At 36.2% G+C, this 13,196-nt stretch overlaps 1 long non-coding RNA gene across 1 annotated transcript in view; it reads right to left on the minus strand.

Moving 5' to 3' along the window:
• Window positions 1-7,047, minus strand: part of LOC140511122 (uncharacterized) — a 37,070-nt gene extending 30,023 nt beyond the window's left edge. Inside the window, exons 1-2 of the long non-coding RNA XR_011969438.1 lie at window positions 6,690-7,047; window positions 3,752-4,027 (exon numbers count right to left, since the gene is read on the minus strand). This is a non-coding gene — a long non-coding RNA (uncharacterized lncRNA). The remainder of the gene's footprint in view (window positions 1-3,751; window positions 4,028-6,689) is intronic.
• Window positions 7,048-13,196: the final 6,149 nt, after the last annotated feature.

The raw sequence follows: 13,196 nt of genomic DNA on the forward strand, positions 1-13,196 counted from the left end.
CACGCATTCACACACATTTGTGTGTGTGTGTGTGTGTATGTGTGTGTGTGTTTAAAATCAGGTTTATTTTTGGTTGTAGGCACAGGGTGTGAGAGGGAAAGGAATATCATTTATGTTTAAATGGTCTGTAACTTAGAAGGGCTTTGGGGGTAATATGGCCGCAAAATCTTTCACTCCTGTTCCTTTACATGGTTTCCAGTCTGTGGCTATAATTTAGCTCAATTTAATGAGTCTTTACTGAGTACTTATTGTGTTTCCATTATTGTACTAGGTGGTGTGGTGGAGACAAGAAAGGAGAATATCTGTCCTTGAGGAGGCTAAAGGGACATGTGTGTATGTGGGGGGGGAGATGGAGTAAAGATTCAAACATGGAAAACCATGTTTTTTATTACTCTTATCTTGGGTATCCATTGTATACTTATGATCTATCGCCTCTCTGCCAAAAGGTAGAAAGCATGCTTTACCATTTGTCCTCTGAATTTATCACTGGTCACTAGATTAATCAAAGTTTGTTATCTTTCAGTGTTGTTTTTTCTTTACATTTTGGTAGTTTTGTAAGTAACAATCCTGGTTCTGTTTATTTTGATCTTCGTATTTTCATTCAAGGCTTCCCAAATTTTTCTTATGTCTTCATAGTCATAATTTCTTGATGTTCAATGGTAATCCATTGCATTTGCAATATAATGATCCATCATATTTATTTATTGCAATTTATTCATTCATTCCCCTGTTGATGGGCACCTATTGTCCTTACAATTATTGCTACTACAAAAAAGAGTGTTAGTAAAAATTACTTTTTGTATTTAAAATTTTTCTTCATCTTTGGCATTCTTAGTATTGTGGAACCCCAATTTTAGAACAATTTGTTATAAGAAAGAGACAAACTAAATTAGGGTGTGTGTGTGTGTGTCCACATTTTAATTCCTCTCAAGCTGGCTTGATGTGCATTGTATGGGAATTATATTCTAGAACTAAGTGCCTCTAAGGGGGTGAGTTCACAACTGGCTAGATTTGGGATTTGGGGTATAGGATTATATATCTTTTTGAAGAGTAAGTGTTCCCAAGGAGTACCAATCAACTCTGACTGATCAACACACTGAGAAGTAGATTATCTTGAGTACATGATTTAGGTCACTTAATCCTGGTTAGGCGATAAAGGGGATGGGGTGCCCAGTTTGTATCAGATCACCACCCTACTATACCAGACCACTCCCAGCCTTGGGCTATCTAGGCAGAAGGATTTGTTTCCACTCAAGCAGCTTCCAATGAAATCTCATTATCAGTAACGTCCTTGTGAAGAACTTTAGAGCAGAAGGCTGGCTAGGGGACCTGGGAGGGGAGGAAGCTCTGAGAATCATTTTTCACAGTATATATGTCTACTAGTGCTATCACTCTGTCAAAGGGTATGTGTAGCTTATTGATTTGTTTTAACATAATTCAATTTTTTAGTATAATTTCAAACTATTTTCTAGGATCGTTTGACCAGATCATTATATCACCCTTTACTAATGTGCTTGTTGTGATGTGCCACAACCCCTACAACATTTAGCACTTTTTGTTTTGTCATGTTGCTCATCTGGTGGCTGAGTTGAAGCTTAAATGTTGTTTTCATTTGCATTCATTAGAGAATATTTTTATCCTGTTGATAGTTTATATTTTTTTATTTCAAAACTTCCTGATCTTATTCTTTGGCCATCTATATATTGGGAAATGATTCTCATTCTTATATATTTATATAAATTCTCTATATATCTTTTCATACCTTTATTAGAAATGTTTACTACAAAGATTCCCCACTCCCCATTCAACTGTCTGCTCTGAAAAAGTAGGAAAAACAATTTTGCTCCCCCATTTACCTAGGCTTATTCCCTCAATATCTTTTCCTCATCCTACTCTGATAGCCAGCATTTTTAGAACTATTTCAAGTGGTAGTATCATAAATGACATACTTCTTTTATTCTTGTTTTAATTGCAAGGATTTCTAATTTATATTAATTATTAATTATAACAAATAATTGCTAGTTCTTGATTTTAAGTAAATATTATTTATCATAATAGGAAAAGATCATTTGTTCACAACAGGTACTTTCTTACTTATACCCAAATAATACCTCTCTGCCACTCCCCATCTCTACAAAAAAAAATGTGGAATGTAGTTTATTAGTTGTTAACAGAAAGGAAAGCTGTATCCTCTGATCTTGACAGCATAGTACTAACTCTATATCAATAGAATTCTGTTGCCTCTTAATGTTGATTTTATTTGTATCATTGTAGTATCCATTTGCGTCAATAATAGCTGACATTTATTTAGTTCTCTAAGATTTGCAATGCATTTTATATATATATATATTGTCTCACATAATCATCACAATAACCCTCCGAGCTAAATACAATAGTATTATTGTTTCCATTTTACAGATAAGGAAACTGAATCTCAAAGAAGCTAAATGGTTTACTTATATTTATACCACTAGCAAGTGCCAAAAATAGAATAAGAACCTAGGTGTTTCCAGATTCCAAGTTCAATACTCTTTCCAATGTACCATGCTTCTTCTTTGGCTGGTATTTCTCTCTCCATTTCCTTTCTAGACTAAAGACCACTTGATGAGATTTGAAGGTGAGGAAGAAAGGGGGGGGGAGTAGGAAGGGAGGGAGGAAGAAAGGAAAGATGAAAGGAAGAAAGGAAGGGAAGAAAGAGGGAAAGAAAGAAGACAGAAAAGAAAGAGGAAAAAGGAAAGAAAGAAGAAAGGAAAAAAGGAAGGAAGGGAGGGAAGAAAGAAAGACAGGAAGGAAGGAAGGAAAGGAGAAACAAAGAAAGAAAATGTAACTGACATTACTATCAGTATTTGTCCATTTCACTCCATCTCTATGAGCTTATTATTTCTATATTTTAACATGAGATATAGAAGTCCAAATCTTTTCCTCATTCAGCACTTTATTAGCTAGTTATTGACACCCCAAGTTTGTCTATATATTTTGAATCTACTACCATCTGAATGACATTAATGATGAAAATCCAGTTGTGCCCCTAAGTCTTCAGTTTTTCCTTCAGAACTTCTTAATCCTTAGCAATGCCCTTTTCCCCCTTTTGGCAGTATCTTTTGTCCTCTCATGAAACATCAGAAGTGGGTGGTGTTTGTTGGTTTTGACAAAAGTCAAGCTGTTCTCATACCCATGTTATATGCATGCCATAGGAAGACAGCTGATATCTCTATGATTCAGGTCAGTGGGACAAATACTTTTCTTAATACAGCCACCCACAACCACTACTCATTTCTTCTTCCTCTGACCTTTACTTTCACCTGAAGACACCTGTGGAGCTATATAATAATTCCTTGGAAGAGGAAAATCTATTTCCTCCTCAGATGGTCCAGGTTCCTGCCTCTTAGCGTTTCCCTTCCCCACAATAGAAGAAGTCTCATACCTCTGTTACCACCCTAAATATTCTTTTTTCCTTCTTTTTCTGGGTGACTTTTTCACACTTTCTATCTTCCAGATACATATTAAATTTCCCGTTACCTCTTTATATCCTTTATTTTCTTTTCATTTTCCTTCCTTCACTTTTATTTTTTCAAGTAACATTTCATTCTTCTTTATAAGCTTTAGAATAGGGATGTGTCCCTTCAGCCCTTTTACCTTCTCTTCTACTACAGAAAGCAATTTGCACTTGGGCACATTCAGCTATTAATTAGTATTGGCAGAAAGACAAACCCAGAACACTTTCTGTATTTCATTGTAAAATGTTCATTACCTTCCACGTTTACTTGAGGCATGATTCACAGTCCTTTGTCTTCTTGTTGACTGTTCTTTTGGCTTACCCCTTTCAGTGCCAACCATCTGTTTGCTCTGCATGTTCAATCCATTGAGGGTGGAGTTTCTGGGGGCTCCTGAGTTAGGCTCAATTTACTTAGAGATAACTAGGGTCCTGTGGTTTGAAGTTCAATGTTCTTTTCACTTCACCATGGTGGTCCTTCCTCAAAGCAAAGAAACTATTGGAGTGCAGCCTGGAATATTTTTTTTGCTGTTACTGTCAGAGAGAAAGAGAGAAAGAGAGAGAGAGAGAGAGAGAGAGAGAGAGAGAGAGAGAGAGAGAGAGAGAGAGAAATCAGAAATGGAACAAGGAAGGGAGGAGAAAAAAGGAGAAGGAAAGAAGAGAAAATAGAAAATGAGCAGCAGTATATAGATTCAATTACAAAATAATCCTTAAGAAAATAAAGAACAACTTAAATAGCTGGAAAAATTTTCAGTGTTCATGGCTGGGCAATGCCAATATAATAAAAATGAAAATATTGCTAATGTCAATTTATAGAATTAGCACTTTGCCAAACTATGCAAAAGCGATAACAAAATTCATTTGGAAGAACAAAAGATATATAATATCAAGAGAAGTAATGAAAAAAATAATGAAGAGGACAAGAACTTCTAGCCGTTGGACTATATAATAATGATCATCAAATGTATTTAGTACCAATTTAAAAAAAATAGAAAAGTAAGTCAACGGAACACTGGACGAAGAAGAATCATAAATAATTTAACTTGGTTACAAGGTTCGATAAGCCTTATAATCTAAATTAACTAGGAAAAATCTTCTTTTTTGATAAAGCTTCTGGGAAAACTGGAAAGCAGTCTGGCAATAAAAAGGCTTGGGCCTATATCATACAGCATATTCCATAATGCATTCAATACATATACATATGACCTGAATATTAAAAAATCATAGTATAAAAGCAATTATGAGAAGATTATACACCTTTCAAAGCTATAAGTAATTGATTAATTCTTAACCAAATAAAGTTTAGAAATAATTACAAAGATAAAATTGATAACTTTCCTTACATGAAATTGAAAATCTTTTGCATAAACAAAATTAACACATGAGAATAAGAAGGGATGGAGTCAACTGCAAAAACAAAAACAACTTTTGCATCAAAAATATTTGATAAGGCTCTGATATACTGACACAGAGTCAACTAACAGAAATATGGAAGACCGGAAACCATTCCTTACAGAATTTGAACAAAGAGTTCTCAAGAGAAGAACTACAAACTATTTAACAACCACATGACAGGATGCTCCAAATTATTTATAATATAATAAACGCAAATCAAAACAATCCTGAGGTTTTAAAAAACTGCAAAAATGACAAAAAGACAGGAATAATCAGTGTTGGAGAAGTTGTGAAAAAACAAACACAAATGGACAGATCTATGGATTAATCCAACCATCTGGAAAGTCAATTGGAATTTTATGAATAAAAGGACTAAAATATCTAAACCCTTTGACCCAGACATTTTACTGCTAGGCTTATATCCTAGAGAGCCATTGACAAAAAAGGAAGGCTCCACAGACACCAAAATTTTTATAGTGTGTCTTTTTGTGGTAGCAAAAAAATCAAAACTCAGTAGATGCTCATTGGTTGAAGAATGACTAAACAAATTGAAAACATGAAAATGGTAGAATATTACTATGTTCTACGAAATTATGGAGACAATGAATATTGACAATCATGGAAAGACTTACTCGAGCTGATGGAAGGTGAACAAGCCAAGCCATGAAAATAAGCTACATAATGACTACAATGCGAATATGTAGAACAACCACCACAAAGGCATCAAAATTGGATGTCATGAAGCTACAAAGTACAAAGTTGACCCCAAAGAAGAAATATAGGAAGCTGCCCCACCAGCTTTACAGAGGTGGTGGGAGGGGGGAGTCCAAGAATGTTGAATATCATACAGAACACCGGATTTTTTTTGCTGTTCCCCCCACTTCTTACTCTTTAATAAAGGATAGCTCTCTGAGAGAGGGGAGGTGGAGGGGAGTACAGGGGCAAATTTAGGTGACATAAATCCAAAATATGTCAATATAATTCTATTTTTAAAAAGAATATAATCAACATATTAGGTTACTAGCTTATCCCAGAGAATGTGCAGATGTATCTCACTTCAGGATGTTCCCTGCCATGATTATGTTATGCATGCCCCAGGAAGGCAGATCCCAGTTAGCTGGCATTTCATCTCACAGCAAGGAATGCTCTGTAAGATACTGGCGGTCAAAGCTCTGATAAGACTTGCTAATAAGCCTGTGAGAAAAAAAATTAGTCTCTGTGGTGTACCCACACAAATGAGCAATATCTGGGCTGTACTGGTACAGTATTTTTGATTCAATTCATCCTTCTCACCTGATCAATGACCAATTGACCTGAACTATTTCCTTTAATAGCCAACAGTGACTAAGTTCTCACTATGAGCATAGTTGGCAAGGACCTTAGGAGTCATGTACTCCAACCTCTTCAAGAAGCAGTGTTAGTATTCCTAGCAAGTGGTTATATAAACTCTGTTTGAAGACTTCTAGCAGTGAAGAAATAATGACCTCTTCAAGGGACTTGTTCTGTTGTTGAGCCACTCAGATTATTAGGAAGTTCTTTATGTCATGCAAAGATCTGCCTCCTTATATAACATCTAACCTATTTGTTTTAATTCAGCCCTATGGTATCTCGAGAAGATCTCTGTAAAAATGAAAATACTAAATCTTGAAAGGGAATTAGTAATTCCTATTTTTATAGAAGTTTACAATTCATAAGTTACTTTCCTCACAATATTTTTTGTGTGTAAAGTAGTGAATGTTTTATCAATTTCATTTCACAGGTGAGAAAAATGAGACATGAGTAAGTGGGAGAAATGACTTACCCAAGGTCATACTAGCCAGCAAATGACAGAGATGTAGGTTGAAGAAGGTCTTCTGATTTCTATTGGTGGCTTTGTCCCTGTGTTCTCTATAATAGTAACAGTGATCTGGGGCCATTGCCAGTCATCTTGCCACTCTATTCTGATGAGCCTGGAGGAAAAAGTGAGGCTGATGACTTTTGTACAGTTTTGACTCATTTAAATCCAATCCACTTGCAAGTCAAGACATTGTGATGTCATTGGTCCTCTTCAACAATGAAGGTTGGATAACAACAAGAAGAACAGCATTCTTCTGGTTTATTATTAACAACAGACAAAGCTACAACAAAGTAAATGCTTAACTTGATAGAACAAAATGAATCCTGGAGAAATTTCAGTCTATGAATACTTTTTGAAATCCCACAAGATTTCATGACAGAAAAAATCTGGGAGGCAGATTGTTCAATGATCTACTCATAAACATTGCTGTATGACTTGCAACATGCATTTAATCCATCTATGCCTCAGGGGTGAAATGTGAGTAGTATAAGACTTCTTTTGCCTACCCCCATGATTGTTGTGAGAAGAAGAGTGCTTTGGAAACCTGACAGCCAGAGGAATTATTAGGGAATGATAATGATGTCATAGAAAAAATTCTTGGTGCACCTTTCAGTCCTGTTTGATACTTTGTGGGATCCATGATTTCAAAGATATGGCTTTGCCTACCAGTGATGTGACAGGATTCCCCCTACCGCCATTCTACCTTATCTCATGCCATTCTTGTCCATGTATTTCCATAAAACCTTACTAAAGGAAGAGATCAATGCACTAGAAACTTTCCCTTCATTCTTTTAATATTGTGTAGATAGTAGAATCTCACTCTGTTATTCTTATTTCACACTATGTGACCATCTTCCTTTTCAAGTCATTCAAGTCCCTTGTGGTATTTTTTTGTTCTTTTGCTTTGTTTTGTTTTGGGTTTTTTTGAGACTGGATCTCTTTAACATACCCAAGCTGTGGGTGCAGCAACCATTCGTGGACCTGACCTGACTGTCCATTGATATGGAAGCTTGAACCTGCTAAGTTTCAAACTTGAGATAGCTTACCTTCCTTAGGCAACCTGATACCCCTCTGTCCTCCAGTTCCCAGAGCTTCACCACAATGGTGTAGGACTTTGTGTGGACATGAATCAGCAATCTACTAGCCTCAGATTCCCTTAGTATCAGAGCTTATAGACTGGTACCACCTCAGCTATCATGTTTTATATCTTTTGTTTTATATCTAGCACAGAGCTTTTGTTCAAATATAAAGGAACAATAAGGTACATCTGAACATGTTTAAGTATAGAAGTTACATGGAATTCACCATCTCCTTATCTCTACCTTATAGAGTTCTTATCTTCCTCTATGACAAAACTTGAGCATGGTCTTCACAAAGCTTTCCCTGGTTTCCTTAACTGGATAAGGAAGTGGAATGACTAGAATTAATGGTAAGGGTAGAAAATAGGTTTAGAAAAAGTGAGGCAGAGGGAGAGATTGAAGAATAGGAGGTTATAATTAGAGAGAAGCATTTCAGAGTTCTGGATCTGGGAGACAGGATATGAGTGAGAAGATAAAGGGTAAAACTATCACGCTGTAGGGCTGAGGTGGACTGAAGGTACAGGTCAGAGGAAGTACGTGTCCTTTCTACTACATGCCTCTGCCCCTCTGAAACATTAGGATGAATTAGTTTATCAAGTAATAATAGGAAATATTTCCTTTTGAAGCAGATGGCTGATGTCCAATTTACATAATTACAATGTACGATTTTTCCCACAATTTACGGCTTTTTCTCCCAGATCCATTTCATTTCCTGTGTTGCTCTCACTAAAGTCCCACAATTTAAATGACATTTTCCAGATTCTGCATATATCATTTCAGTGAATTTCCCCACGTTGGTGAAGAAATGAGACCTGGCTTCCATTTTTAAAGAGTTAATTTGTATTTAGCAACTTTATTTTTTTTTTAGATTTAGGATTCTGTCACTCTATAATCACCAAAAAAAGTTCCTTACTCAAGAGGTTAATAAGAATTTCATTTTCTTCCCACAGATATTGGAAGCAAGTTGAAATGAAGTGGGTGGATCTCATATGGCAAGGTAAGGCAAGAAACATTTATTAAACACTTTAATATATGCTAGGCATTGTGCTTAGCATTGGGGATGCAAATACAAAGCCAAAAGGACAATTCCTGCCTCAAGGAGCTTATATTCTAATGAGGGAAAACAACTTACAAAAATGCGATTGGGTTGGGGAGGGAAGACAGATACCTCTGGGAAAAGGGGGATAACTGCTTTTCATCATGTAATCTTGAATGTTGTGTCTCTATTTGGTGTCCTTCTGTCTACTAAACTCCCTTTTCCATCCAAGAAAGAGAAAGACCTAAATTCCAGAGAAGTAAAATAAAATGGGTATATATCAGTATGTAATTTCATTTAATCTTGGGTCCTGGTGGTTATTAGTGTGTTTGTAAATTATTTCATTTTATCTGATAAATAAATTTATTCTTGCTACTCAAGTGGGAGCATAAGATGTATTATGCAGGAATATAGGGGGACATCTGAAGATCAGATGAAATGGGAGTGCAGAGATTTTATTAGATTTATATCTTTTGTCTAGCAAATTGTCAATCTGCCATATCAGTTAGTCTTGGGGTAGACCAAAAGAGCTACCAAGAAGGTTAAAAATTTGTGGAAAATATGAAGAACTAAGAGAATTTACCAGTCACTTAGTTGAACAGAGTGTATAACATCTGTGTTTCTACCAGTACCATATGATTTCTTGTGTGTGTACCAATTGTAAGCTGGCCTCTGTCCTAGAGAAGAAAGTTAGAGGAAAAACATGTGTTATCTACTGTCCAGGTAATCATGGAGAATGAAATATTCCTTTAAAGAACTGATGAAATTTTTTTAATTAATCAATTTATTTTTATTTTTCAACATTCATTTCCACAAGATTTTGATTTCCAAATTTTCTCCCCATCTCTCTGCTCTCCACAGCCCAAGACACTGTGCATTCTGATTACCCTTTCCCCCAATCAGCTCTCCCTTCTATCATACCCCTCCCTTCCCTTATTGCCATCTCCTCTATTTTCTTGTGTGGCAAGATAGATTTCTATACCCCATTACCTGTATTTCTTATTTCTCAGTTGCATGGAAAAATAATTTTTAACATTCATTTTTAAAACTTTGGATTTCAACTTCTGTCCCTTACTCCCTCCCCACCCATATCCACTGAGAAGGCAGTAATTCAATATAGATTATACATGTGTAGTTATGCAAAAGATTTCCATAAAAGTCATCTTGTGAAAGGCTAACTATATTTTCCTCCATTATATCCTGCCCCCCCATTTATTCTATTCTCCCTTTTGATCTTGTCCCTCCTCAAAAAGTGGTTATTTCTAATTACACTCTCCTCTCATTTGCTCTCACTTCTGTCATACTCCCACACCCCACTTATCCCCTTCTCCCCTACTTTCCTGTAGTGTAAGATAGATTTTCATAGCAAATTGAGTGTACACATTATTCCCTCTTTAAGCCAAATGTGATGAGAGTGTGCTTCACTTTTTCCCTTTAACATCCCCCCCTTTTCCCCTCCACTGAAAAAGTTTTTTCTTGCCTTTTTTATGAGATAATTTGCCCCATTCCATTTCTCTCTTTCTCCTCCCAATTTGCTCCTCTCTCATCCCTTAATTTTATTTTTTTTAATATCATTCCTTCCTATTCAACTCACCCTGTGCCCTCTGTCTATATGCATATACATACATACATATACATATACATAATATATACACATATATGCATATATATACATATATATGTGTGTGTATATATGTATATATACCAACTACCCAAATACTGAGAAAAGTCTCAAGACCTATAAATATTATCTTTCCATGCAGGAATAGAAACAGTTTAATGCTAGTAAGTTCTTTATTATTTTTCTTTCCTGTTTACCTTTTCACTCTTCTTTTGATTCTTGTGTTTGAAAGTCAAATTTTCTATTCAGCTCTGATCTTTTCATTAAGAAAGGTTCAGAGTCCTCTATTTCACTGAATGACTTTTTTTTTCAGTTTTGCTGGGTATGTGATTCTTGGTTTTAATTCTAGTTTCTGGAATATCATATTCCAAACTCTGTGACCCATTAACGTAGAAGCTGCTAGATCTTGTGTTATCCTGATTGTATTTCCACAATACTTCAGAACTGTTTCTTTTGGCTGCTTGCAATATTTTCTCCTTGTGCTAGGAACTCTAGAATTTGACTACAATATTCATAGGAGTTTGTGTTTTTGAATCTCTTTCAGGAGGTGATTGGTGGATTCTTTCAATATCTATTTTGCCTTCTGGTTCTAGAACATCAGGGCAGTTTTCCTTGATAATTTCTTAAAACATGATGTCTAGGCTTTCTTTTTGGTCATGGCTTTCAGGTAGTCCCATAATTTTTAAATCATCTTTCTTTGATCTAATTTCCATGTCAGTTGTTTTTCCAATGAGATATTTCACTTTGTCTGCTATTTTTTCATTCCTTTGGTTTTGTTTTATAATTTCTTGATTTTTCAAAAAGTCATTAGCTTCTATCTGCTCCATGCTAATCTTTAAGGAATTATTTTCTTCAGTGAGCTTTTAGATCTCCTTTTCCATCTAGCCCACTCTACTTTTTAGAGCATTCTTCTCCTCATTGGCTTTTTGGATCTCTTTTGCCATTTGGGTTAGTCTATTTTTTAAAGTGTTATTTTCTTCAGCATTTTTTGGGTCTCCTATAGCAAGCAGTTGACTCATTTTTCACGATTTTCTTGCATCACTCTCATTTCTCTTCCCAATTTTTGCTCTACTTCTCTTACTTGACTTTCAAAATTCTTTTTGAGCTCTTCCATGGCCTGAGACTAATTCATATTTTTCTTGGAGACTTTGAATGGAGGAGCTTTGATTTTGTTTTCTTCTGTTTGCGTGCTTTCATCTTCCTTGTCACCAATGTAAGATTGTATAGTCTGATTCTTTTTCTGTTTTTTGCTCATTTCCCCAGCCATTTACTTTTGAGCTTTTTGTCAAGGTAGTTCTCTGCTTCTGGTAGGGATGAGGGGTTTACTGTCAGCCACTTAATGTCCCCACAATCTATGGGCCTAGAGCTCCAGAAACAGTGGCTGCAGCTGCCCCTACTGTTGCTGTGGCTTCCCTGGGTTCCTTCACACCTCTACCATCTGCTGCCCTAGGACTGCGAACAGACCACTCTCCCACACTGGTTCCACAGGCTTTTCCCACTGACCTTCCAATTTATCCTAAGTGTTTTGGGGTCATGAAGTCTGGAACCCACAACAAATGTGAGAGATTCAGTCTCCCCAAGGACTGCTCAGGTACCATCTGTGTTGACATGGCCCACAATGGACTGTGTTCCCAACATGGCTCACTAGACACTTCATAGTGACCTTCCAGGCTGTCTTGGGCTGGAGATTTGCTTTGTTCCATCATTCTGTGGGTTCTGCAGCTCCAGAATTTGTTTAGAGCCATTTTTTATAGGCATTTGGCTGGGCTTGGCAGGAGCACTCTAGAAAGTGTATGCTGTTGCTCCACCATCTTGGCTCCAAACCCTGGGGAAATGTTTCAAAGAGGGAATGAAGAAGACAAAGTTTGCTTCTCTATTTTAGAAGCTGTGAGGATGGATGAATGTTACATGACAGAGAAAGAGAATGAGGACCTCTAGATGTTTGGAACTATATAATAGGTTTAGAACACTTCCTGAAGATAGGACCACTGGATCAGCCATGAAGAAATCAGTTGCTTGTGTTCCAAGGTAGTATATCATTCTTTAGAACTAGACCATTAGAACAGTAATGGTCATAGAAAGAAGAGATGAACAATGGTGGTTGATGAACCATTCCTGACAAAAGCCAAAGGTGATCTGAAATAAAAACTGAGAAGTTTGCTGTCTTTCTCAGACAGGTATCTAGGATGTGATGGAGAATCATCCAAAACCTACCTAACCTACTGACTATCACCCACTTCTAGTGAGAGCAGATGACACTGAAAGGAACTGATAAATTATTGCTAAGGCTTACAAAGTTCTTTGCAAAAAACACAGAAACAAACAAACATACAAACAAAAATCTCGAAGATCACAGAGGGTACAGGTGATGTTTTGTTTGCCACTTTCAGTTGAAGGTAGTGGGTTCAGAAGAAAATGGGATTTGGGAAGTAAACATCTGGCTTAGAAAATGGTGTCAGAGGAACGGATTCCTGGACCACAACTTAAAATATAGGATTTTTAATCATATATGGATGGCACCTAAAAAGAACCTTGACTTTGCTCTTATAAATCTTTTAAAGAACATTTTAAAATTAGAAAGGAGAAGCAGGAAGAAAATGACTGCCCACAGTGATATAACAATTCTGGTGTCCTCTATACTGACAAGTACAATATAGGAAGAGGGATAGCAGAATAGTAGAACATGTAATTAATGGATGATAATAATAAGAACAAATGTAGGACAATTTTATCTC

The sequence above is a fragment of the Notamacropus eugenii genome, chromosome 6 (genome assembly GCF_028372415.1).
Source record: "Notamacropus eugenii isolate mMacEug1 chromosome 6, mMacEug1.pri_v2, whole genome shotgun sequence".
Lineage (NCBI taxonomy): Eukaryota > Metazoa > Chordata > Mammalia > Diprotodontia > Macropodidae > Notamacropus > Notamacropus eugenii.